The sequence below is a fragment of the Diabrotica virgifera genome, chromosome 5 (assembly GCF_917563875.1).
Source record: "Diabrotica virgifera virgifera chromosome 5, PGI_DIABVI_V3a".
Classification (NCBI taxonomy): Eukaryota; Metazoa; Arthropoda; class Insecta; order Coleoptera; family Chrysomelidae; genus Diabrotica; species Diabrotica virgifera.
This window is the reverse complement of record NC_065447.1, coordinates 88105134-88132120: the sequence shown is the minus strand read 5'-3', so window position 1 is coordinate 88132120 and position 26987 is coordinate 88105134. Positions and strand designations below refer to the sequence as shown.

The 26987-nt window shown below is 33.0% G+C and overlaps 1 protein-coding gene across 1 annotated transcript in view; it reads right to left on the bottom strand.

The window, feature by feature from the left end:
• LOC114326854 (transcription factor SOX-13) overlaps nt 1-26987 on the bottom strand; it is a 576610-nt gene that overhangs the window by 468713 nt on the left and 80910 nt on the right. The gene's annotated exons all lie outside the window — the stretch shown is intronic.

Genomic DNA, 26987 nt, shown 5'->3' with positions numbered 1-26987 from the left:
GACTTGGGGTCTCAGAGATTCTCTGAAAAGATATTTGACTTTTTAAATAGTTGCTTCAGCTTTTCTATTCATTTTTTCTGCTTAGCTACGCTATTTTTTGAGGGTTGCCTTTTGTTTTTGTGGAATGTTGCAGCATAACTCTTCTTTTTTCCACTACTAAGGTTTCCCCTGACATCAAATGTTTATTCTTTTGGATTTTAGGTGATGTGCACTTTTTTTCGCTGACAACACGATATGAAATACATTTCGTCTTTATTAACAACTCATTAGGTAATGGTAGCATCTTCTTTCTTCTATCGAGTATATATGGTGTACCTACTTAAATTGAAAAGAAAAATATAGTATGTATGATTTAACAAAATACGGACCTGAAGGTAAGGCATTTTCGTATCTTGAGAATTATTGAAAGGTAAAGGCTTTTCTAAATTTTGAAAGAAAGAATTTTTAAATTTATTTTATTTGGTTGCTCTTTCTTCAGGTAAACGTCAAATGACTCTGGTATCTGTTATTAATAATAAAAACAATCATGTCTTTCACCACTCCCAATATTTTGGTAATTTCAACGAGGTTACAACCTCTCTAGTAATTCATTAGTTATCAAGACACACAAAATCATCAATTATTATGACTGTAGGAAAATAAATGTGTGTCTATTTGTTTTGAAATATGCCACAAATGTAGGATTCCGTTTTTATTTATTAATGTCAAACGAAATTGCTATTTCAATTTTCCGAAATAGAATCAATTAAATTAATATAAATCAGTCGATGATGTCTATTTATATAAATTAAATGGCACAACGAAATAATGTGTGCGTTCGTATGTTTCTCTTTTTCAAAAAATCAAAACAAACATTTATCGTGCATTAATTAGCTTAATGGAAATTTTTTTAAGGAAATTTATTCGACTGGAACAATTTAGTTTCGTTGTTTGTTTCATATTCCTAAGAGTCGGTCAAAGTTCCCAAAGTATTGGCAAAAAACTGCAAATGAAGAAATAGTGTCCTCTGACAGTACGAAATTTCTTCTGATTCTTCGTTCATTCAATGTTATGGTCCTTGTTCTATCTCGTATCATATATGTCCTTGAACTCATTCATTACCTACTTTTCTGGTTCATTATTTTTAGACATTCGTCTCATACTTCTGCTTGTTTCTCCTGGTCCTCATCAAGCTATATTGCTATAATATACTCTAGCTGGGCGGTGATGTTTTACCTACCTGTTATCGAGTTATATCAAATCTATTATCATGTAATCATGTAGATCTTGAGATGAAGACACTGAAACACGAGTTTACTCTCCGTTTTCATTGGTAGGATTAAAAGGTTCATGATCTTCCCTTACAATTTTCTGAAAAAAACACGATTGAGAATCTGCTAGAATTGCTAAGAATTCATTACAAATATAGATTTGTTTAATGGAAAATTTTTATGGAAATTTATTCTACAGAAATATCTCAGTTTTGCCACAACTTTCAGATTTCTACAAATTGGTCGAAGTTTTCAAATCATTGATAAAAAACCGCAAACAAAACAGTTTCCATTGACAGTAAGGACTTTTACCTGAATCATTCATTAGATGTTGAATATATGGGTAAGATTTTTCTTACGCTTTTTGCTACATCTTCTATCTTATCCTCTTTTTTGTAGACCTAAACAATATAACCTGTGATAGTGTCTTCCTGACTAAACTATGGGAAGCGATGGAAAAATCCACATAAATATAGAGATAGTAAAATCTATTAAAATGCCGTAATATAATTAATAAATAGGGAAATAAGGTTAGCAAAGGATGCAGCCTATTTATTTCCCGCTAGTGAAGAGTCCATGTTTCACTTGCATATGTAATAACTGGGCTAATAATTAACATTTACAGCCTTAATTTAGATTTTATTTTTAGCAGTTTAGAGGTTAATAATAATGATAAGGAGTATACTGTCCTATTTCCCGCAGATATCCTTGCGTCCTGATAATAATCTTGTTGTTCAGCTGGTTTAATATTGATGCATTTTTCCTGCGAACTACATACCTCAGGTGTCTCAAAGTAGTTGCTTGCTCAAAAAGATATCTTGAAAGGGCATCCTCATTTTGTCAAAAAAAAAACAAAAGAACAAGAACATTAAAAAAATTTTATAAGGATACTTTTTTAATCTTAATTTTTTAATATTCGATATACGTCCAATATTCTTCACCATCGAAATGATTAGCAATCTGCAGAATAATGTGAGTCATATTCTGCACAGTTCGAAAATTATTAAGATCCAAATTGGAACCGCCGCGGGATATTGAAAAGTAGTACCAGAAGTACCGTGTTAATGTCGGCTGATGTAATACGGATAATGAAGGCTTTTTCTCTTTTACAAGCTCTATAACGTTACCCATATCGCGACATATAATTTGTTAATATAAAAGAACAAAACTGTATTATTATTCTTTATTTTTTGCAAACTGTGAACCCGATCTCTCGTTGAAACCAGCAGTTAACCTGGTATTTTCGAAAAGGGATTATTATTATCAATTTTGTAGAACAAGCCGTGTGGAATTCATTTTCCAGTTTTATGTTTTACTAATTATTAGGTATGGTATAGAATAAATATTTTTTATTATTATTGTTTATTCAAAGTAACTAATAATATAATTTACGTCACACTCTTTAATTTCCTGTTTTCATTATATTCAATTAAGTTATCTGAAAGTCTTGAAATAAGTAAAAGTACCTACAGAGTGTAGTGGTTTAGATAATAAAAAATAGAACTGTTTATCTTTTGGAATTATATATTTAGAAAAACTTTTTACGGATGTTTTCTCAATAAATAATATTGATTTGGTATATTTTTTTTATTTTGTACTCATTTTTGAAAATTGAAGTATTCCTGGGATTCTTGTACTCTTATAGAGGCATTAAGATATTCGAGATATTTCAGTAAAGGTATTTATCCCATGCTCAAAGAAGGAAACTCAGGAACATGACGAAGCAGGCCGTTGACACTATTAAAGATAATAATACTCATACCACATCCGCAACTTTCATTTATGTCTTGAGAATATATACAGTAGACTCGCGAATATCCGAGGTATCTGGGACCGTGACTACCTCGGATATGGAGAAACTCGGTTAACACTGAGATTGGTTATGTTACCTGTTACCTGTTACCTACCAGACGGTTTATCTTCAAGAATTTGTTCCTCCAGCCTCCAAGAAACATTCCACAGAAATGATTTTATTATTTGGAAGGAACAAAATTAAAACAGCTACTTTGGAATATCCAATATACCAAACATTATCCAATTGTCTGATAATGGATGAAATCATAAAGAAAGTTAAAAAAAAGAGGATCTAGAATGGGAAAAAAGGAAATAAAGATAATATGCTACGCCGACGACGGACGCCATAATAACAGCTAAAAATGAAGATGACCTACAAAGATTAATTAAAGAATTCGAAGACACGGCGCTTATATAGGTACAACATGGTGATCTCAACAGAGAAAACTAAATCGATAGAGATATTAGTGGAACCGAGACGAGTAAACTGGTCGCAAATAACAAAGTAATAGACCAAGTGATGTAAACGGAATACTTTTGAATAAAACTGTCAAGCTACTGAAAAGTGGAAGAAGAAGTACAAAAATAAGTAAACATGGCGAACAGAGCAGCAGGATGTCTCAACAACACAATCTGGAGAAACAAATACCTCACAATTGAAACGTAAACTAGGATATATAAATCAACAATAAGACAGAGTAAGAAGTGAGGAAATGCGAGCGAGATGTAATATAGAAGAAATAAACATGTGGACCAAAAGAAGAAAAATAGAATAGAATTATTAACACTTAGAAAGAATGACAGAAAATAGAATAGTACGAATAGCAAGAGACAAATCGCCAAATGGAAGAAGATCATTGGGACGACCGAGGGAAAGATGGTCAGACAACGTCAAATGAGGCTAAAAACTGAAGTAAAACTGACATTGAGCCTATTTATAAAGTAGGAAGAAGAAGAAGAAGAAGAAGAAGAAGAAATTGTCTTTGCTCTCTTCCTAACAGTCACTAGCTTCTGCCGGCTGCTACGATTGCTGTTTTTATCCAAGGCCAAAATTCTTAACCGCTCTCGAACAAGGTCGGATTCAGGACAGATTTTCGAGAGGGGCCATGAACTTTTTTTGAGAGGGTCGGGGAAAATTTTTAAAAATTTGGGTTACAGTGGTGAGTTTTAAAGCACTTTTCACAAACTTTTGAGTGTCATAAAGACATTCAAAACTTATCGTTATTAAAGTATTATTAAAGTCAGGATACATTTCTTCGGATCTAAGTGTAGTTCTTTCAACAAGTTTAATACTGTTTTTCCCAATGCTTCTCCTGTCAGACCTTGTTCTTCCCATCTTTCTGATTTTCACTAATTATTTTTATGTTCTCATAAGCGTCAATGAACTTGATTCACGAATGTTGTTATTGTGTATGTATCTGTATATCACATTTATAGAAAGCTGTTCCACGTGGGATACGTCGGTGATATGACAGAGTAATAATTTGTACTTTGAACCTGATTCATTATTTATTCAATTATTTCTTTATCACAACATGTTATCATTGATTTTCACTGGTGCTACTAATGTATGTTGCTCGAGAAGATGCCGTGGAGAGGTGTTGTTTGAGTTTTATCTCCTAATGCGATTTTAAACCTTAATAATTCCCCTCATTGTTAGGTCCAGCATCTTCGTCCAGAAGCAGAAGGCTATTATCGCGATAGCCTCTTAGAGAAATATTTTGTCGACTTAAGACCATTATAGACTCTACTATTAGTCGTAGTCTTTCTCTATTTTCTTGTACCTATTTAGACCTCTGAGAGTATATCTGGTTAATGACTGACGTTTGCAGGTTGCGATAACTTTGTAGAAAATCCAGCCTAACCTAAATACACTCCTTGTGGTATGATGTTTTTTCGTGGGTTTGTATTTCTCCTTCTTTGACGATGAGTTTGACTAAACATGTTAAAGGTTTCGTGAAAAGAATTTGGTCTATCATCCCTTTATTATGACCATATTTTTCGTTAGGAAAATAAAACGCAATACTTGATTTGATAAACAATCTCTTTTGACTGTGCGAAAGTATCAACAAACTCCTTTGTTCTAAGTGCTGGTGATCCAAGTAATGCTTCATTTCTTTTCTATGTGTGTACAGAATATGGAAATTGATACGATTTTGATGGCTGCAAAGGTCGTTCTAGAAATTGGCACTTTGTAAAATTATTAACATTTTGATTTGCAAAACAGCCTAGGTATGTCATTCTTGAAGCTTTCGTTAATGCTTTTGTTCAATTCTAGTCCAGACAATATATTTACCTCCTCTTTTGTACATATACATGTGTTTGAAACTAAAATCATTTGAACTGCAAATACTTAAATTTTTATTTTTTTTTTAATTCTCGGAGGGGCCATGGCCCCCTCCCTGGATCCGCCCTTGCTCTCGAAGAAGATAAAAGATTGACAAAAATGACATACAAGCGAAATCTATAAGACAAATCTTTAAAATGAATAATTTATTTTGTGTAATATTTAATTAATTTGTGCAATCAATATATTATTTATTTTACTTATAAATTGTCTATTGTCTCACCTATTTCAAAATATCCTGCCTCTAGTATAAAATATGGCTTGTGGAAATGGTAGAAAATTTCTGGTATTTTTGGATTTACATACAAATTATAAAAAAACGATTAGAAAATCACGGTAGTCATGAATTAATATTTAATTATTCATGCAATAAAATTCGGCAAACATATACCGCACAAACGTCTTTTCATCTATGGCATATTTCCTCTTATCAAAAAAGCCAATAAATTAGGATTTTATGACAAAGTTACACACTTCCAATACCGCTGTCAACATCTGCCTATCGAAAATGACTTACAAAATCTACAAAATTTTACGTTTAACGGATGTGGACCACTTTTGAAAATGTAAAACTCGAAACCCGGTGTTTATAAATGGTAACCAGATGTGTGTTGTCTTTTGTTTCAACCAAAAATCCGAACTTCGTTTTCTAGTCATCCATCCATGCACTCACATATCTATTGTAGATTCCATATGGTTGGGTATCACTTTACATTTTTCTCGCCGGACGAAATTTGGCTTTATGTTGTTGATTTATGAGGATTGGGTCATTTGGAATAAGCATTTGTTTTTTAAGGGGATATCAAATCCAGCCTGCTACTTTTAACAGATTTTCTGCAGGAGCCGTGATTGTTTCAGCTGGATTATACCGGGTTGAGCACTTTTTAATCAAAAGTTATTTTTTGATAATGTGTTAGATCAGATAGATACTTTATATAATACACTATATCCCTATTAATGGGAGATAACCTTCATTCTTTAGAAATAATGCTTCTTGACCCAAATTAATTAGTAAAATAAATTTTGAGTTTAATATTGTGCATATGTGGGGTTATATTTTTATATAATATGGTGTTAGAGCAGCGATACTCAACCTTTTTCTTTCCTTGGCTACATAGTAGCTATTGCCACAGCTTGTGGGCCGCAATCAAGATGAAGTAGTATACAGGGTGTTTCATTGGGAAACGGAAATACTTGAATGGTGAATGTAGGTAAATGAGGCGGTTCTAGACATACTAAATTTATTGCTCCACCGACTTTATAACCGAGTTACACGGTGTTTTATCGATTTTGCCCATTTTTTTCTGGACCCATAACTTTAGAACCACCTTGTATATTTTTTTGATATTTGGTACACATATGTCACATTTAGAACCCAAACCACCCAACTGCTAATCACAAGAAAAATCCAGGTCCGGATTAAACAAAATTATAAATCCGATGTGACCTTAAAACAACATCCTGTATATTGAAATTTTCAAAACCCGTTTGTACATTTGAAAAGAGCTTTAATGGAGCTTCCATTTTTGCGCGGACAATTCAATGACTTTAATTTTTAAATTATGTCGAAATTTTTAAGAACTCGAACTTTCAAAACAAAAATTTCAATATAATTTTAAAATTAATGTCATTAAATTATCTACGCAAAAAATTATCTTGCGGGCAATTAAACTTAGTTTTTTGTGCAACTTTTAAATGTGCAGACGAATTCTGAAAATTTTAATATACAGGGTGTTGTTTCAAGGTCACAATTATTTTAATTTTTTTTGTTAATCCCGACCTGAATTTTTCTTGTGATTACTAAATGGGTCGTTGCAATGTAGTAAATAAATATTGATTATTGTTAGAATGAGTATTTGTTCATTAACTTTAATAATTTATTATTAAAAATTAATAATACCTTGCTTTTTAATCAGAGCTTTTTAATCAAATAATTTTATAATCACAGGGCCCTTTTGTTAGCCTTCGGGCCGCATAAAAAACGCTAGAGGGCCGCAGGTTGAGTATCATGTGTTAGAGTTATTTTTATGGAGTACACATATTTCTAACATCTTCTCAATTGGCCAGCTTTGGCCTCTTTAACTCATAACTACTGACGTGGACTAACTACTAACACTGACATGCGGTATGCCATACCGTCGCCTATTCTCGTTTGTGAATATGAATTTGCCTTATATCACTGTATTTGTTTTTACACCAACTACGGAATGATTCTTCACACTACCGTAGAATAAAATATTGCTCCAAATAAAATAAACTTAATTTTTTTCAAGAAAATCATAATATTAAAAAAATGGTGGAGGTTCTTACAATATTTTTTAGAAACCATACTGAAACTGCAGAAGTTGGGAGCAGATTCAATTACACACCACTTGAAGGTACACAGATGGTTTTCTATCATTAACAACAAAATATATTTTCGGCGGGGTATGACATACCGCATGTCAGTGGTTAACCTTAACGTCATCAAAAATGTTTAAAAACGCGATATTCTTCTAGAAATGTAACCTAAAAAAGAATCCAATTATTGATAAAATATTGAAAAAGTTGAGTTTTTATTGTTTCGAAGCTACAATAATTGAAACAATTAATTTGTACGCAAACTTTTAGCCATTACCTTTCACCTGATGCAACTAGCTTTACTTACTGTCTAGAGAAATTGCTACCTTTTGATTCATGCTTGGACTTTTCTTTCTTCTCATTTAAAAATAAAGTTGTTAACCATATCGAATAATTTATAAGACTAATTTGCTGACTTTCGGAAGATCCAATTACCTAGCAAACAAATTGCCTACATCGCTCGTTCTTTGAAGAATTGTTTTCCTCGTTTTATACAGGTTGAGATTGCCAAAATCAAGATTGCCAGATTGAGATGTTCCAGTTTTTTCGCTAAGTTTGAATTCGCCAACATGGCATTAGAGTAATCATGTAGCCGTTATTGTCCACTATTGAATATGGGTCCCGGTGAATTCGTAACTATTTTAATCCCCCATCCTAATTACAGGCCAATTGGTAACTCTGGCCCTCAGATAATTTTTCGGTAACCAATCAACTACCGGTGAATTCGTAACTAAATAAAGGTATAATCTTTTACACTTGAAATAAACATATGGAAAATCTCTTTGCTTTTAAATTATCAGATGGATTTAAATAATTTATCATTGCCAAACATCTAAATATTGAATTTACAATTACTTGATAAAAACCAAGCTCGTGTAGAGCTATGGAAATAATATTTATAACACGTGTTAATGAAATACTATTATAATATTTGTTTCAATTATTTTATTAAGATATTTAAATTTTTGCTATTTTTTATAGGTACATAATACGAGGTACTCGTATAATACAAATATAATGTTTTTAAGCAAACCAAGAAACATTCGGTGTGGATTTAAGGTATTAGATTTAATCAATGGTTTCGAATTCACCTGAGGAAAGTTTCAAGTTGGCAGTTCAGGTAATAGAAAAGTTACGAATTGGCCGGTGTACATTTTGATTTGAAAATTTTTGTCATTAAAATTACGAATTGGCGCGTGTCCATTGAATATATCTCTTCTCCAATCTCCTCCAACGCTGTCGATTCTGGACTGTCAACATCCAGTTCTCAGCAATCATGTCTGCTTATGGTCGTCGTTCTAATATTCTAGTCCATCTGGCTTTCGCCACAAGGCTTGCCCATACCCATTTCAATGACATACCGACCGAAGATGAAGTCCATGTCCTTCGAACTTTGTCTGATGGTGTTATTGAGCATTCTGTTTTTCAATGATTCCAAGAGTCGACGTTGATTGCTATTCTGATGTTTTGTGATAATTTGGGTTTTCTTTGCTTTTATTCGGAGATCAACTTTTAATCTGGCCTTTAAGGTTTTTCTAAGACAGTGATTTGATTTTGTATTCGATATATCTTTGGCTAACTCCTCTGCCTTCGTCAAGTAGGCTAGCATCAGTCTACTTAAGGCATATTTTATTATTTATTAAGCAAATAGTCTCCAATATTATTCGGTTGATCGTATTAATTTCGAGTTTCAATTTTAACTATTAAATGCTTCTGAGTATGTATTTGTATTGGTTTAGTGTTTGTATGGCTTTTTACTGGTACACGACAATTAGACCGAAATCATTAGACCGAAAGCAGTAGACCGAACTCATTGGACCGAAAAGCAGTTTACCGAAACCTCACTAGACCGAACAGCATTAGAGCGAAATGGTACATAAATTAAAAAAGATTGCAGTAAATTATGCTAAGATTTTGTATCTGCTTTTTGTTTATTGTATTATTAAAAACAAAAAACAAAGCAAAAAACACCACCTCTAAATTATTTTTAGTATTTAATTTTTAGTATTGTACATAATAAATAAAAAATAAACCCAAAACAAATAAAAACAAAAACAAAGCAAAAAAACAACCTTTAAACTCGCAAGTACTTTGTGCTGCCGTCCTAAGCCTGGATAAAGGGTGAAGGGAGGTTGATATTACCTTCGCTCAGATTACAATCCTGTTTGAGCACCCTGTATTATGTACCTAATTATGTACCTATTATCAAGGGCGCCCATATAAAAATTTTTAGGGGGGGGCCAAACGTGAAGATGTTGCACATTACATTTTGTATATTTCGGATGACAATATATACAGTAGACTCTCTCTATAACGAACACGGATATAACGAGGTTTCGCTTATAACGAGGTACATTAGGTGTCCCATGAAATCCCTATTGAACTATAACGCTCTATAACGAGGCATATTTGGTTATAACGAGGAAAATTTAAATCGAAGAATACTTGTCTTTACCTGTTTTTAGCGTTGTAATGGTCATAAATAAATAAATGCCCCAACTACCTGTACATAGAAATGCCCAACGTCTGTCTTATTATCGAGGCCAGTGCTATAATAAACTCGGCCACCTGTAATAAACATCTGCCTGTTTATCGACCGATACTGAATACTATAGGAAATTTACAATCTATGGCGGCGAAGTCTCATTGTTCACTGTTCAGGTTGACCATCGACACATAATAAACTACGTAAGAGGCATCAAAAAATTTCATTATTATTATGTATTGTTTGATATAACGAGATCCGCTTATAACGAGATAATTAATTCACCATTTCAGTTCTCGTTATAGAGGGAGTCTACTGTAGTTTAAACCACCTAAAAAACCTAGTTTGAACCCTGTTGTGAGGAATTATTCATACATTTAAACACTAGACCAAGTTTTTAAATGGAAATGGCATGGGTACCACAAAAGTTGGGCCTCTCTTTAAAACCCATTTGAAAAGAATACAATGCTTGCAAAGTCTTCCCTTCAACTTTGGCGAGCAGACTAACCATGAGTATGTGTCGAACCAAGTTTTTACTTTAAAATCTTAAAAAGGAGCCCCCTTTATTTTTGCAGATATAGAATCCTTATGAAAAATAAGGCACACATATTCCAAACATTTTTAGAATTGTTGATAGATGGCGCAAATAAATCGCATTTTACGAATATAGCGCCATCCGTCAAGTCAACAATTCTAAAAAAGTTCGAATAAATGTTACTTATTTTTTTAGGAGGAAACTCAATCTGCAAGAAAAAACGGGGGTTCCTATTTAAGATTTTAAAGTTAACTTTCACCCCACCTCCGGAGTGTGGAATGAAAAATCCTGTTTGGTGTCATTCTATAGATTTTTGAAAAATATTAAACACGTGTTTTTTAGTTTTTATTTGGAAGTATATTTCTCGAGATATTAGACCGTTTCTATAATTTTGCTGTGGTATCACGATATACCGTTTTTTCCGATTATAGCGCTATCTATCCACAATTCGCAAAATGGCTCGAATTGTTTATTTTTACAAGGAAAATCCAAATCTGCAACAAAAATTAGGGGTTCCATTTAAGATTTTAAAATTTACCCCCCGCTCCACACCCAGGGGTTGAAGTGGTGGACTTGTTTAGTGTCATCGCATAGATTTTTGAAAATTATTGAACATGTATTTTTCAGTTTTTCGATCCGATGTTCATTTCACGAATTATTCGGCCTTTCCGCTACTTTTGGGACACCCTGTATATAACACTCATTCATCATGAAAGATCGCCTGTTTTTAATTTAAATAAAATTGTTCTGTTCATCATAATGAACACTTTAAAAATAATCTACTTATGTACTAAAAAAATACTTTTGCAAACTAAAATTTGACTATGCTCAATAAATTTTAAAAATTATTTTTCAGTATGAATTTTTTCAAAATATAAAATATAATTACTATTTTATACCACTTGTTAAAGACAAATGGCTCATTAGTGATTATCGATCAGAGATCGGATTTCTTGCTGATATGGTTTTTTTGCAGTATTATAAATGATTCATTTAATTTGTAATTTTGGGTGTCAATTACAGTGTATATGTTTCCCACGCCTCTAATCTCTTTCAATGTTTTCGTTAGTAGCATACCGTGATTGTGGGAAATGTATATTATGCACATTCCATACAGACCACTGTCGCAGACACAAAGATTTTCTGTTAAACTATTAATAACTACCCAATATGTGAATTTTTTTTATTAATAAATATGTTGTTTCCAATTTATCTCTCAAAATTATCCAATATTGATTTGACAAAAATACGTTTATGTAATATAAATTTAATTTTTTTCTTTCCCGAAAAGCTAGGGGGGGGCCACGGCCCCCCCCTGCCCGTGTGTATGGGCGCCTATGCCTATTATGTATCTTTTCGGTCTCCTGCTTTTCGGTCTAGTGAGGTTTCGGTAAAGTGCTTTTCGGTCTAATGAGTTCGGTCTAATGATTTCGGCCTCTTTACAGTAAACCCTTTTTACTACCTGTTGCAAAATATACCTATAGAGTGTTTCACGTTAAGAATAGAACATTGCGGAGATAGCCTCATGTATTTCTTACGGGCGATAGAAGCGCGCCGATGCCACGCCGCGCGCCGTACTGACTAGAATGAATCGTATATCGGCAGTCGAGCATCCACCCGTCCGCTAGAGGTTTGGCAACACTGATCTCCGTAAGCGTAACGTTCTATTCTTAACATGAAACAAAGTATAGCCTTAACATACTGAAATAATTTTTATTTCTCAGTATGTACATAGGTAGGTACCAATAATTTCAAAATCGGATAAGGATAATAAGTTTGTTTATTACTTCCCATTTTCTTTTAATCGAGGAGTAAGCATCTGTTCGAAGTACCTACGTCTTGTAACAATTTCTAGAATAGTCCAAGAGAACGTAATTGTATATTTTATATGATTTCAACACGATCTAAAGAATATTCGGTAAAAACCGGAATCTATGTGTGTTTGATATTAACTTTTCTAATATTAATCTTAACTTTAGGTTTAATATAATGTACATAACCAACGTAATACCGTGACAATCAATGCATGATGTAACAAACAAATAAATAAATTTATAAATTAAAAAGGTGTCTTCATAAATCCTGCTTTTGCAGGAAAGAGAAACAACCCTGTATCCTATTGATGGTTTTAAAACCCTCAACGTGAAAATCGGATCTCCGAATTTCTCACTCTCCCCTACTTCCAAGTTGCATTTCTAAAAACCAGGTCGATCATTTGCCAGTTCACCCACACATGTGGTCTGTTAGTTTCGTATGCCATTAAGTCCGGCAGTCGAAGTCGAGTGCCTAATCTTTGAGTTAAAACAGATGTTGCACTTCGCATAAAACAAAGCCTTGCTTTCTTAATATTTCTGTGTGTTGCGTTTGTGTACATGTGTGCTTTCCTAAGCTGAACCACTTCACTATCTCTTTCTGTATCTGAGGAACGATTTTGTTTTCTTCATTTAGGAAAACCTCGAAGTAAACAAACGAATTAGGAGAAAACTCAAAACCTACAATAGAAAGTAAGATTACAAAGGAGTTTTGAGAGATGAAGTTAAGTAAAACAATGAGTCTAACTACTAACAACTAAACACTGGAAGAACTTTAGTTTTCAATAGTATCACAAAATTTATTACGTTAATGTAACTACAGCTGTTTCTGCAGAGTGCCTTTCTGAAGTGATATAATATATGTATTTATGTGTGTCTACACTTAAAAGTCTTTAATTGAATACGTTGGGGAGTGAGGAGCTGATTGTCTCAAGTTGGTCATTCGTCTGTATTTTTTAATTTTTATTCATTTCCATAGATTTTTAAAGATAGCTTAAGGCCTTTATTTTGAGTAAGGATAATTTGAAAATCCACAAGGAAAAAAGTTTTCCTGTAGTTGGCTGTATACCATGTGATACAAAAACAATAAATGCTGTATAAAAGGTATATTTAAAAAAACCCTCAAAAGGGCCACATCAATTCACATAACTAGTTTTCGACTGGTTTACCAGTCATCATCAGTGCTTACCTAAAATGAATATAATCTGATAAAAAGGGCAAAGATGTTGAAATTTTGACTAGGGTTAAAAAAATATTAGGTTATACTCACGTGCAATGTACATGTTAGCCACCAAAATGCTATTTTACAAAAATATGTGGGTCAAAGCCCATTTCAAGTAGTCCGTTAAGGAAACATAAGTATAAAAAGCTACCTTAAGCCTTGATGTTTAAAATATAATTTAATTTGCCCTAGGTAACATCTGAAATTTGGGTGTGACTTGTTCACATGTTGGAAGTTTGACGGCAAGTGAAATTGAAATGGTTAGGAACCTCGGAACGATGACAAGACAAACGACAGTTCCACAGGTAGTTTTTAACATAACCTGTCATATTTAAGAATAAGGTAAAAATATTATTGAAATTAGAAATGATGTAACAACACACCCAATGTGGAAATTATCATGTAAAATTCATTAAACTAGTTGTTGTAGTAAAATGGATTCTCGTATACTGTAAGTGGAACTAGTTAGGCAAACCACATTACACAAAAGGTTAGTATTCGACAACTAATACCGTAATGAAATCTTATTGTCAAGAGATCGAAGATTTATAAAGGCAAATTTTGTGGTGATTTAGAGTTATCGAATTTATTTAACTTATTAGTAGCTGTTGGGATTTGTGTAAGTGTGTAAAAAAAATCACATTTGGGGTGTCTGAGGTGTAACATGTCTTAAATAATCTAGGGCATGTGTCATTATGAAAGCACAAACTCAGACTGAGACGACTATTTCTTAAAGGCAGTGCAGGCTACCCGGATCTCTAAGGGTCCAAAAACCAAAACCTTAATATGATGATGATAGTAAGGACTAGGTGGGGGGTGGGTATGAGATGTCTGTGAGGGAATTAGTGAAAGGAACATGAAAGATACCCAGAAAGAAAATTAAACTGTTGATTTGGTTTTGCTAGAGATGAGTATTATATGCTGATGGTGACAAATGGAGTAGGTATGGTGATAATAGTCATATGTAGAAATATAGTGGTGGGTTGTATGTAGATGAAAATTTGTCCAAAAAGGATATTTGCAGATGATATCAGTAATTTCTATGCAGGGCCCCCGCTACCATATGTGCAAAGTGTGTAATGTACACGGGCGCCATCCTTTAGGGGCGCCAAAACCCGGGGTCAAAAATTGCAAAAAAAGCAAAGAAACAAAAGAACAAAAATTAATTTTAAAATAAAAGTTGAGAAATTAAATAGGATTTAGTTTAAACACACACGAAATTTTATTAGTATATCATCCAGCTACTGCCGATTTCCATTTGCGAGAACATGTCAGAAGTCAGGCATTTTAATTTATTTTATTATGCTTTTATTCTGTTTGTTTCATTTTTATATTTTAGCCTACTAATAATAGTCCATTTACTCACGGTTTTTGTTGTAAATTTTAAAGAACCGCTTATATTGACATAAAATTTGTCATACACGTAGCTAACAAGAAGATAAGTAGAAGTGATACCTACTGTGCCGATGCTTTTACTCTGGGGGTAAAAGGGGTATTCACGTGGGTGAGAAAACATTTGTTCAAAATAAGTCCAGAATTGGAAACTGACTAATTCTAAGCAACTTTTGTTGTAAGACTTATAGAGATTTTCACTGTCATTTCTTTTCGAGTTATTTGCGAGTGAGTATGTTCATTTTTCAACAAAAAACCCCGTTTTTAGAGGGTTTTTCGCCATTAAAAACTAATTTTTTTATCGAAAAAATACTCTTACCAAAAATATAGCTTACAGGAAAGTGAAAAAAATAATTTATATAATAATATGAAGTCTACAAAACCCAGTAGAAAGCAGAGTTGTAGCTAATGAAAAGTAGGTTCTTATCCGTCAAATTCCAAATCGAATATGTCAACGTGAAATAAGCAAAAATTAAGCACTTTTCGTGGAAAACTCATTACAACTTCTTTAAAATGTTTAAGAAAAGCTTTATTTATATGATCTGTTAGTTTCATCGGTTTAAAGTGCTCATTTTTGAAAAAATTTGGTTTTAAAATAATTTTTTTTTTCAATCTTTAAAAAATTTCTTTTTCCAAATAACTTTAAAATTAATTAGTGATACCAAAAATCTCAAGCAGTAAAAAAATGTAGATTTTGCTTTTCTGAATATTTTGGATGTTTTGTTTTCCCGTAAGACAAAAATTGGAAGATATGGCTGTTCAAATTTTGCATACACTCATGATTAGTGACTCGTTCAGCCCTTTGCCCTTTTAACTACAGCCTTTTCAAAAATAAGCACTTTGAACAGATGAAACTTCAGATCATTTAAACGATACATAAGTAAATCAACTTGTGGTGAAGCAGTAACGATTAATTTCATTTGTGATGCTAATTAGGGGGTGGTTTTCATGAGTTTTTTTACCAAAAAAAGGTACCAACATTATTTTTAACTAACTTATTTTTAATGTCAAAAAAATATAGCTTCTTTTAAACACTTAAAAAAAAATTGTAATGAGTTTCCCTGATAAATGCTTGATTTTTTGGTTATTTTACGTTGAAATATTTGATTTTTAATTTGACGAATAAGGACCTCATTTTCATCAGCTACAACTCTGCTTCTACTGAGTCTGCAGACTTCATACATGGGTACTTACATCATTTTTTTTTCACTTTTTTATAAGCTATATTTTTTTGATAAAATACCTACTTTTTGACTGTTTTTTTTCTGATGATGTTTTTTCACCTCCGATAAGGGGTGAAACTCACATTCTAAAGTTCAGTTTGCTGGTTTATTTCAAGCACCTGCCTACCTTCAAAAAATAAATAAAAAACATGATCTAAAATGCCTTAAGAGGCGCCAAAATCCTTTTTTGCACACAGGCGCCAGTACCTCTTACGGAGGCCCTGTTTCTATGTATGTTGTGAATAGATAAAATTGGTGAGATGGCTGAAAATGACAGAAGTATAATTATGACTAGTAACAGATGGAATATTAAAAGTGTGACTGAGAATGAAGTAGTTGAAGTGAGGTGAAAAGAAATATTGTAAATGTATTAAGAAAAAAGTTGTCGATGGAGTGGTTGGAAGTCCCGATTGAACGAAACATGACGGTTGACACAATTCGGACTTTTTTGTTTTTCTTTGACTATTTCTAGGTCTTCGTACAAGTCTAATTTTAAGAAATCTTTCTGTGGGATGTTGTGAAGTAGAGCAACATCATCTGGGATATTTAACTTATGGTTCTTTTGTTTAAGATGTTGTGAAAAGGTAGAGGTGTTCTCTCTTATAGTGTGTTCACGAGAGCGAGAAGCCAGTGATCTACAAGTTCTTCCTATGTAAGTAGCATCACAGTCAGAACATTGTAGTCTATAAACACCACTACGGTTCATGTAATTGATGCTATCTTTAGAATTAGGTAGAGATTGTCCTAAGTTGTTGGATACTTTAAAGGAAATTTGGATGTTGTCTACTGATCTTTTGATAATGTTCGAAATATCCCCAGATAGCCTATCTTGGTTCCTAACCATTTCAATTTCACTTGCCGTCAAACTTCCAACATGTGAACAAGTCACACCCAAATTTCAGATGTTACCTAGGGCAAATTAAATTATATTTTAAACATCAAGGCTTAAGGTAGCTTTTTATACTTATGTTTCCTTAACGGACTACTTGAAATGGGCTTTGACCCACATATTTTTGTAAAATAGCATTTTGGTGGCTAACATGTACATTGCACGTGAGTATAACCTAATATTTTTTTAACCCTAGTCAAAATTTCAACATCTTTGCCCTTTTTATCAGATTATATTCATTTTAGGTAAGCACTGATGATGACTGGTAAACCAGTCGAAAACTAGTTATGTGAATTGATGTGGCCCTTTTGAGGGTTTTTTTAAATATACCTTTTATACAGCATTTATTGTTTTTGATAATTTGAAACTGTTCGTTAAAAGCATAATTAAGTTCTACAATGTGAAGTGCGTACGTAGAATGTTCTTCTATTATTGAAAGCCCTTTTTTGTTCTGCTATACGTTTGTCAAAGGTTCTTTCTGCCAGTTTGACGATGTAAATTTTTGGACAGTCACCATATTTTATTATGTCACTTTGTAAACCAATACTCTATAATTGCTTGTTTTCTCTTATTGTTCGTAATGTATTTGCTTAAATTGTTGTTTGTTCTTAAAGCTCGTGTTATTCCTTTCTTTTTATGTATTTATTTTACATCTTGCATGTATATGAAATAGAGCAAAAAGTGCTGGGTTTTTCTGTGGTGGTGGAAAGACTAGTTTCTAATGTAGTGACATTAACTTGTAATAAATTTTGTGAAATGATTGAAAACAAAAGTTTTTTCAGTGTGTTATTGTTAGATAAAACTAACTTCCATAAAATAATGGATAAAATATCGAATTCATCACTTATTTAAAACAATAATTATTATTATCAACTTACATTGAAGTAAAAAAAAATCTGGTGTAAAATGCTATATATTTAAAAGATGAAATTTTCCAGTTGCTTACAAGTTCATCAGAACGTTTTCGGTCTTATCAGACCATCATCAGTAAAAACAAAGACCTTTAGATTACATTTTAAATGTGTTAAAAATTAAAGCTGAAACGACATGTTAATAGATTCTACTTAAAGGGAACATACTGACACTGACACCTACACGAAACTTCGGCTACGTCTGAGTCTTACCGAAGATGCCAGTCAATTCAGTTGGTTAATCCTCAGGTGTAAAACAACAAATGCATATAAGTGTTGCAAGGCATTTTCCGCAGCTGAATTGACTCGGTAGGAGAGAAAAAAATAAAACTTCTTCAAACCAACCTTCTTCCTTATCATTAGTATTTCCTTGACAGTATGCTTAACAGTTAATACAAAATACAAGATATACTAAGAACAGTTAATACAAGATATACAAGAACGTAAAATAAACAGACCATGCCTTTCGTCAACCATTTTCCACCCCGTCCTGAAGGACATCATCATCATTGTCAACCTGTATGGGTCCACTGCTGGACATAGGTCTTCCTCAACTCATTCTATCTCCTGAATGTAGGTATCTCCCAATCGCTTCCATCTTTTCTATCTTGCGCCAATCTAACAAAATGTTTGCATTTGCATGTCACTGCTCTTATGTCATCTACCCATCTCTTTTGAGTTCTTCTCATGCTTCTTGTCGTCCTCCTTGGTCTCCACTCTAGGATTCTCCATGACCACTTATTGTTACAATATCTAGCTGTGACCTGCCCAGCGCCATTTCATTCTAATTTCTTTCACGGTATCCCTGATGTTCGTTATACGTCTTATCTCGGTATTTCGTTTAATTCTCTACACTCTATCTATATAGTCTGTTCGCTAAACTCAGACGCAACTTTCTAGATATTTTAGTAGGTAATTTTGCCAATTTTAGTAAAGTTGGCAAAAAATAATTACTAAATAGTTAATAATCGCTAAATAGTTAGTAATTTTGCCAATTTTTGCAAAATTGGCAAAAAACAAAAAAATTATTGACTAAAATATAGCCAGTTGCGTCTGAGTTTAGCGAACCGACTATACCTATAATTCGTTTAAATACTAGAATCATTCCTTAGAGCCTTTTAGAGAACATCAAACAGCTTGGTCTTAGCGAGTATTTTATTAGAACACCATGGTATAAATAACATATCAGCTCATAATTATGACCTAAATTAAATAGGTACTTATATTTATCTCTTTTGACACAATTAATTGGACGAAAATGATGGAAGAGCTAGAGAATCTTGGAATCCCAGAAAAATTCAGACATATGCTAACAGTGAGCCTAAAGAACACCACAGCAAAGATCAGTTTCAACGAAACAACTTCTAAGAACATTAATGTAAACAAAGGTGTGAAACAAAGTGACTCTAGCTCACTAACACTATTTAACCTGATGTTGGAAGTATTAATAAGGAGGACAAACTTTGCAAACAAAAACATTATTACAGATCAACTTCAACTAGTAGCATATTAGATGGCACTTATAAAAGCAGTTGAAAAATTAGATAAGAAAGCTAGAGATAAACCAGCACAAAACAAAATACATGACGATAGGTAAGGACGACACAGCAACTCAGAAATATCTAATAACACAGAACATTAAATTTGAAACTGTATCCACCTTTAGCTACTTGGTATTAACAATAGGGAAAACCGGAAAAGAGAGAACAGAGGAAAGAATTCTGAAAGGCAAAAAAACATATGGAATGAATAGAAATCTGCTGAGAAGCAAGACTCTAAGTAAGAGAACAAAGATGAACCTATATAAGACCTTATTAAGACTTGTTGTTACATATGGGATAGAAACAACAACGATTAACAAGAAAGAAGAAGATAGCCTTCTGAAATTTGAAAGAAAAATAATGAGGACAATACTGGGGTACAATATAACAAGAGAGGAAGAAATACGAATGAGAATAAATGCCGAAATTGAAGAATTAAAGAGAGAAAATGTAGTCAGATATACATAAAATCTCTTCGCTTAGAATGGATAAGATATATACAGAGCCGTCCACAATCAGATATGTTGAGAAGGATAACTAACTGGACACCACTAGGCCCAGGTGTAGAGGAAGACCCAGACAGAAGAAGATGGCTGGATGATGTAGAAGAAGAAGTAAGAGCAATGAATGGGAAAGACTGGAAAGTTCAGTGCAAGGACAGGAAGAAATGGAAAGGAGTCACGACAACAGCAAAGGCACACAGCAAGCTATAAACGACAGAGGAGTAATAAATCCACTTCACTCAAGAATAGGATGTCGAACGCCATGGTGTTAGCTATAATACTTAAGGATTGTAGTGCTTAATGAATGGAAAAAGAAAAAAATTAAACAGGTCTATCGTGAGCAAGTTACTAAATTTTGCAAAAGTTTTATTTTCAGATAGAAGTGTACTTTTCAGATAGTAGATTTTTAATGACTAACAGTAGTAGGAGCCTCTCCCAAATGGCACTATTCTAGATAAACGGAAACGAACATTTTGCTTTATTTTCCTCCTTTATTTTGATATCTGAATAAACTGTGCAATAAAGCTAATAAATACTAATTGGAATGTATTATGCCCATTGGAAATACAAGCATTTCGCAAATAAAATGTTTGAAAAAGATAATTCCATTCCTGTACATCGGGAAATCTCAATAAAAGGTTTTATTTTTGAATTTTTTACAAATCCGGTTATTAAATCTACACTGCAAAAATTAGATGTTCAAAAACAATATAATGTGAAATAAATTCTGGTGAAAACTCAATGTTGTAATTTTTTATATTAATTTCATAAAATATTTCGGTGTAAATGTTTCGGTGTAATCTGCAGGGTAAAAAAATAATCTATAATAAATAATTTTTGAGCTAGTGCATCTCCTTTCAAAAATTTGACCCGTGATCCGTTAAAAACCCGTGCACACAAAAGGTAGTAAGATTTTTTTTGCACGTTTGATCATTTTTGACTGTTTACCGTGACAGATTTTACGTCAGTAGGTGACATTTACTAGCAACTCGACGGTAAATAATCCAACTCGACGGTAAGTACTCCAACTCGACGGTAAGTAATTCACTTACCGTTGAGTTAAAAAATCTCTTAATTTTAATTTATTTTTTGAAAGAATAAAGAAAACTAACGAATTATTTATTAATATTGAAACTTATGGTACAATTTGTTAAATTATTTGTGAACTAGAAATTCTTCATCCGGTGCTTCCATCAGAAATTTTTCAAATTGCTCCCGTGTAAAAATGCTCGCTTTCTTAGGCCTATAGCCAATATTTTTTCTCTTCAAATACGCGATCAAAGTTGAAAACTTGGAAATATCAATGCCATCATAAAGAAAAACGGTGGATTTAATCATTGAATATTCTGCCCAGAGGCTTCCAGGAGCTTTCAACTGCATATGTCTTTGAACGAAATATGCCAATAGAGTATTTTCTTCGATTCTTAAATTCTTGCCTTCGCACCATTTTTTAAAACTTTGGTAGGTATTTTGATAACGGATTTTGAATGTTTCGGGAATAATTGCGGAACACCCTTCTTCCCAAGCCCGTTCAATTTCTTCAAATTCACTTTCGCTCATATTTTAATTTATAATAATCAAAACTGTACTTAAAATTATTGACAACTAAATAAAAACTCAATTCTCCATTGTTGTTATGCACCCTAGTTACTACCTAACAACCAAAGTATCTATCTTGATAAAATGAATGAAACTAGTCAATATGACGAAAATGTTTAATTTTATAATTTATAATGGTATCAATCGTGCAAAAAACGTTATAAGCATGTCGAACGTTAAGGGTAACCGATCTCAGACAATAATTGGAGTCGTCGCTCCGCTCCTCCTCCAAACAATTGTCTTCGATCGGTATAAAACCCTTACCGTTCTCCATACTTAATATACTATTTCAGACGTCAGTTTGTTAAATTAGGGTTTATGATATTTTTAGGGTTTATAATAATTATAATTACTATTAGGGTAAATTATGGTTTCATGTTGACGATAAGTCCAATTTATTGTCAAATTCACGTAGAAACAAAAGTTCCCATCACAAATATAGGAATAGTTAAAAGGTCAACCTTTTATTATTATTAGTTATGTTTTTTATATCAAGTGTTTATTTTTTATGGCATACCCACATAATTTTTGCACGGGCCCGAAACAATATTTAGCGTGACCCGAAATATGGAGACTCGTGCGCAATATTCTGGCAAAAATTTTTAAAGAAAAAATTAAGATTTTTTAAATTTCAAAGAACTTATTAAGGGGAAAGGCGCAAAATGTCGCCTGTCAAAATTTGCAATGTGTTTTAAATGTAATTCATTTTTTTCGAATACTGAGAAAACTAATAAATATTTTTGAAAAATTTAAACGCAGAATGAAAAATTACATTAGAGGAACTGGTCCGAATATGGGCCCCCCATTTGTTTTTCTATTGAAACTTGCTTATTATATGTTTATAACAATGCTACATAACATTTATACATGCTATAAGACCTTAGAAAAACAACTACTAACTATGTATTTTTTATAATAAAGTTTATTTATTTTACGGATAATAATATGACGTGAGGCATATTTTTCTAACCAGGCCAGGCTGTCTGAAATATGGGCCCCACTCAAAAACTAACAAAATTTTCTTTTGACGACAAAAACACGAAATAACCTAGCTAACAATTTATGCTTAAAGAATAATAAACATATCTGTGAAAAAGTAGAATAAAATTATCTGCAAAAATCGCAAACGTAAGGAGTCTTTTTCAGCTCCGGAACACTGTTCATATGCCCAGAGATTGCACATTAAACATTGAACCCACCTTTCTCCTCTAGTGTCATCAGAAAACTGTTGTTCACAAAATAGACATGTGCCATCATTGCTTTCCGGAGAAGACTGGTCTATCTGTTCTACGTCAAGGTCTTCGTCAGCGGGCAAAAATTCCTCTTCCTCTTCTTCATCCGAACTGAATTTGGTTTTGATTTTTCTGTTGGGTTTCTTTACATTTTCTTTTGGCTTTAGCGCAGAAACTATTCTCTTCCCCTTTCCTTCCTTGGCCTTTACATTTTCTTTTTATCCAACTGAAAACACAGTTCTCTTCCCCGTCCTTTTTTTTATTTTCTTATATTCTCAATTGATAATTCAAGGTCTGATTTATACGGAGATGAAATTATAACTTGAGAACGAGAATTTTTTCTTCCTCTTGAAGACGCAGGCTTAGTAACTGATGGGACAGTTGAAAGAACGAATGGACTCATGAATGTTTTGAACGGTGTTCTGGCACAGTTGTTGCATTCGTTGTGTTCCTTAATGGTTGATCTGGGTCTTTAGAATAACTTGGTCCTTGATCTTCTGAACGAACTGTTATATTTTCTGAAGAAATCGTTTTTGCAAGGTCGCTTGTCAATTCTTCCAAATAAATTTCAGTCAAATTACAAGTTTTCTCAGATTTCAGTTTCTCAGTACTGAAATCAGCATCAGAAAAAATGGTTATATTTATTGGCCCTATTTCAGTTACTTTAAAACCATTCTTAGCTATATCTGCCGCCTGGCATTTCATAAATAATGCCTTTTCCAATAGTTCTGCTAGATTTATGCGAGCGGTCTGAATATGGGCCCCTAGCCTATATTTACGTCACACAAGGGGCCCATATTTCAAAATATGTACGTTCAAGAAAAATATTAGCCTATGACTTTGTAATTATTTTTTGTTCCTAACCTACATTAAAACCATTTTCCTTCCTTTTTCTGCCACACAAGCATAATATATCAATTCCGAAATAATGTCAATAAACACAAATATTATGTAATATAAACTTACTCAATAAAATTTTTTCAAAAGTCAAAATCAGAGGGTCTACACTGTGTAACAACAACATATGTGCTGGTCGAGGAATCTGTAAATATATGACAAGAAATGGTCCTTCTAGTATATTTGGGCATTTTCTAACAGATAGCACTACTTGTTTCATAGATAGTGGGGTGGCCCATATAAAATACATAGCCCATATTCGGACCAGTTCCTCTATTACTGAGGGCCGTAAGTCCCTGGAAACTTCTATAATGTTTATTTTAATAAGTTACAGGGCTGAAAATAAAAGAGAAAATTTACTCTGATTTTTAATTGCAAATATTGCATTCAAAAACACTTTTTATTTATTCTAAGGGACTTTCACTTTCAGCCCTCGGTAATAACGTAATCTTTCATTCTGCCTTTAAATTTTTAAAAAATACTTTTCAGGATTAGAAAAAAATGAATACATAAATGTATAGTGTTATTATAAAAAAAATATTTACTGAATTGTTAATATAATAAACAGACATAAAATTTCATCAAACCACATCGTAATAACGCACTATAAGAAGTAATCACTTTTTTTGTAGGCACTCCCCAAGTGCTACGCGCCGTTTTTATACAGGTAAGTTATTTTTTTCAGACAATTAATTTTAGGTGCTACTGAAAATACTTCCGAATTATTTGAATAAAATTAATTGTAATATAATTTATAACGAGTGCAACACATGCAATTTAAAAATCTTCCAAGTATTTTCTTCTATATTCCACAGAGATTTCCCGACCAATAAATAGTTTGAGGGATTGCAGTAAGAACTTTATTGAAGAATTGTCTAGCTTACACCTAAGAGTTCATTTAAAACAAAAATATTTAGTGCGATTTATGTTTGTGTGCTTCGGCAATTTGAAGCATTCTCAAAAAGCACAAGTAAAATCCCGATGTTTAAAAGATGATGACTATTCTTTAAGAGGGTTTTGCTAATTTCTTCGTTTTCAGTCGTAGGAATATTAGTATAGTATAGTTGATCCAAAAGATGGCATAACCCAGACATCCAAAGTGAAAGTTATTCTTCAACACCAAATTGTTCTATATGGTCCACACAATGTCCAGAAAAAAGTCACACCATTTTGAGCGTCGGGTTTGGGGGGGAGAGGGGGGAGAAATCGGTAAATTCGTAGTTTTTTAAGTTTTTCGCCAATACTTCTAAAACTATGCGGTTTAGCATGAACAACCCTCTATACAAAATTGTTCTATATTAAATTTTAAATAAAAAAGGTCCTATGCATAATCTTTCTAAAATGAATAGTTCCAAAGTTACGGAGGTAGTATAGTATAACTGGTGCAAAAAAAGGCCTAACCCAAACATCCAAAGTAAAAGTTTTCCTCCAACACCAAAATGTTCTATATGGTCCACATATTGTTCAGTAAAAAGTTACACCATTTTGAGCGTCCGGTTTGGGAGGGAGATGGGAGAGAAGCCGGTAAATTAGTAGTTTTTTTACGTTTTTCGTCAATATTTCTAAAACTATGCTTTAGCGTAAACAATGTTATATAAAAAAATGTTCTACATGAAATTTAAAACAAAAAATGTTGTATACATAATTGTTATAAAATCAACGGTTCCAGAGTTACGGAGGGTGAAAAGTCGAGGTTTTCGATACTTTTTGTATTTTTTGGGCAATATTTATGATATAACTATACCAAAAACCCAGACATCAAAAGTGAAAGTTATCCTCTAACACCAAATTGTTCTATGTGGTCCACATAATGTTCAGAAAAAAGTCACACCATTTTGAGCATCGGGTTAGGGGGGGAGAGCGGGGAGAAATCGGTAAATATAAAAAGTATCGAAAACCTTCACTTTTCACTATAACAATTATGTATAGAACCTTTTTTGTTTTAAATTTCATGTAGAACATTTTTCTATAGAACATTCCTTACGCTAAAGCATAGTTTTAGAAATATTGACGAAAAACGTAAAAAAACTACTAAATTACCGACTTCCCCCCCCCCAACCCCCCACCCCCCCCAAACCGGACGCTCAAAATGGTGTAGCTTTTTACTGAACAATATGTGGACCATATAGAACAATTTGGTGTTGAAGGAAAACTTTTACTTTGGATGTCTGGGTTAGGCCTTTTTTTGGACCATTTATAATATACTACCTCCGTAACTTTGGAACCGTTCATTTTAGAAGGGTTATGAATAGGGCCTTTTTTATTTCAAATTTAATGTAGAACAATTTAGTATAGAAGGTTGTTCAAGCTAAACCGCTTGGTTTTAGAAATATTGACGAAAAACGTAAAAAACTACGAATTTGCAGATTTCTCCCCCCTCTACCCCCCAAACCCGACGCTCAAAATGGTGTGACTTTTTTCTGAACATTATGTGGACCATATAGAACAATTTGGTGTTGGAGGATAACTTTCACTTTGGATGTCTGGGTTTAGGTCTAACTATACCATACCATACTATATAAAAAGTATTTTAAAATACCTTTAAAATAAAAAATTGGAGAGTATTGTAGCATACTTCTTTTTGACGTCTCTGAGCCGTTTGTTGGTTAGAAAGCCTGTCACATTTGAAATTTTTGGAAGCTTGTTCTTGCCCTCTCCATTAGTTACGTAATAAAATTTCAAATTCGCCCCAATCGGTACCCCGTCAAAATAGCCCCGTCAAAAAAGCTCCGACAAAATAGCCCCGACATAATATCCCGCACACAAAATAGCTCCGACAAAATAGCCTGCAGACAAAATAGCCGCGGAATAATAGCCCGCTGACAAAATAGCCCCGACAAAATAGCCCCGCCAAAATAGCCCCGAAAAAAAACACCCTTCAGAATTCATCATAAAATAATTCCTTAAAAATACATTTTTTCGGAAATGGTAATTATCCTCTATTCAGATGTTTATCTTAACCACATTAAATAAAAATTGTCTTTTCAGAGAACTCGAGTCCTGTCTTTCCTCCCTC